General features: G+C 44.9%; 1 protein-coding gene across 3 annotated transcripts in view; it reads left to right on the forward strand.

Moving 5' to 3' along the window:
* LOC106867633 (multiple epidermal growth factor-like domains protein 6) overlaps nt 1-2,424 on the forward strand; it is a 109,433-nt gene that overhangs the window by 34,136 nt on the left and 72,873 nt on the right. The window lies entirely within an intron of this gene.

Genomic DNA, 2,424 nt, shown 5'->3' on the forward strand with positions numbered 1-2,424 from the left:
CGAATTCACCTTTTATCCTTTCGAGGATCGACAAAATAAGTACCAGTCGAGTACTAGGGGTCGATGCACCCTCCCACCACGATTGCTGGCCTTGTGCCAAAATTTGAAACAGATGTGCGTAATTGTGTACCACAAGACACTGTAGTAGTAGTAGTAGTAGTAGTGGTAGTAGTAGTAGACTAACACATCGAATAAAAGGTGGTAGTGGTGGTGTAATTTTGCCCTAGTTTTCTCGGGCATGGTTTGTCTCAAATTACATCATCCAATATATCTTGTTTTGGCTGCTATCTCTGGCAGACTGGGCTACCACTTTAGCGGCTCACTTGTGGTTCTCTGAGTGAAGAGTGTCGTGTGATGGAGCGGGAGTGGTGCGAGGTAGAGACTAAAGAAGAGGGGATAATCTTTTTGGCAAACCGGTTGGAGTTTTTGACATAACTGCTAAAACATATCGGCTAATAGAAGGAAGGACTGACTTATTTGTACTTGTGTGTGTGTGTGTATGTGTGTGTGTGTGTCTTTGGCAGGACCAGGACATCTAGACATAGCAGGCCAGGTAAAGAGTAAGTCATGTGTATGTCTTTTGGCAGGACAGTTGGAGCTTAAACCAGTGATTCTTAAGCTATTTCCTCTGCCAGTTCCTCTTCCCAACCACACACCGACATTTTGATGGCGTATTAGACGCGCCCCAATTTCAAGAAAAGCGAGTAATATTGGTTTCAAATTTTGGCACAAGGCCAGAAAGTTTGGAGGAGGTGCTCAACCCCTGTGTTCAACTGGTACTTATTTTATCGACCCCCCAAAAGGGTGAAAGGCAATGTCTACCTTGGCGGCGTGAAGATGGGCGAAATGTCGCCTGGCGTGTTACTGATTCTACCAGCACGCCGCCTTTATTAAAGCTAGTAATATTAGCTTCTGAGACGCCCAGCTTCACATATGGAATCTGGGATGACTTTTTTGAAACTTTTTCTCTCTTTTTTGGTGAAGTGCATCTTACATAGCATCAAATAAGGTACAATGTATACAACAATTTTTACATAATATCGACAGCCTAATTAGTCGTGTGTACAACACCATTGCATAACGTTAACAACTTTATATTAAAATACTTTGTCTTTGATCTTTTACTTATTTCAGTCATTAGATTGCGACCATGCTGGGGCACTGCCTCGAAAATTTTTTAGTCGAATGATTCGACCCTAGGACTCATTTTTAAAGCCTCATACTTCCTTTATCGGTCTCTTTTGTCGGACTGCTAAGTTACGGAGACGTAAATACTAACACCTATTGTCAAGCGGTTGTGGGGAACAAACACAGACGCTCACACACATACATATATCTCAGGTTTCTTTCAGTTTCCGATTATCAGATCTTCTCACAAGACTTTGGTCCGTCCGTGGCTATAGCAGAAGACACTTGTCCAACGTGCCACGCAGTGAGACTGAACTCGGAACCATGTGGTTGGGAAGCAAGTTTCTTAACCACAGCCACGCAAATCATTCGCATCACATTAGCAGTTTTATATTCAACACGAACATCTTTACCTGAAGACAAGCGAAGTCTAGACTTGTGGGCGAATGGACCGCGTGTACGCTCCTGTATCCAGCGCCGGGTGCAGAGGTGTTGCCCTGGTTGCCCTGGCGACACCCTTTCTAGCTGAGATGACACCAAAAACAAAAACACGACCAAGGTTTTTTTTTAATTTCCAGCAGTTTCACAGCATTACCGTTTCATATGCATAAGGTCTGCGACAACTAAGTTAGAATACATAAAGATGTGTCCATTTGTTAAGAATTGCGATTCCCACCTTATATAGTGTCTTTTTCGAAACTTTTGGGCAACACCCAACCCCCCGGTTTCCCTGCGTGTGTGTGCATTTGCGCTTCTGAATGTATGTGTGTCTGAGTGTGTGTCCCTGTGCGTATATGTATTTGTCTGCGCTTACTCAATACATGCGTGTGTGTTTATGCATTCACAAGTCTGTGTGTGGCGATCTCTACTCTAGAGAAACGTAAGAGCGGAGTGATGAGCTGCGTCAGTGCGCGCTTTTGTCCATGTGTGTGTGTGTTTAGCACGTGTGTGTCTGAGCTTTGTCTATACTTGTGTGTATGCATGTGTATTAGTGCGCGTATGTGTGTGTGTGTGTGCGCGCGCGCAGTCAATGCTTGTGTGTATTGGTCATTGCGTATATGTGTGTGAAAGAGATGGGGGGGGAGACAGACAGACAATCAGACCCAGAGAAACCACTAGCTGAAGGGCACCTAGACAAAACAGGTAACCACCATTGCTACCACCACCACCACACCACCACTACTACTACTACTACTACACCACCACCACTACACCACCACCACCACTACCACAACCACCACCACCACTACACCACCACCACCACTACTACTACTACCACCACCACTACACCACCAC

This window comes from Octopus bimaculoides, chromosome 3 (genome assembly GCF_001194135.2).
Source record: "Octopus bimaculoides isolate UCB-OBI-ISO-001 chromosome 3, ASM119413v2, whole genome shotgun sequence".
NCBI classification, from domain to species: Eukaryota; Metazoa; Mollusca; class Cephalopoda; order Octopoda; family Octopodidae; genus Octopus; species Octopus bimaculoides.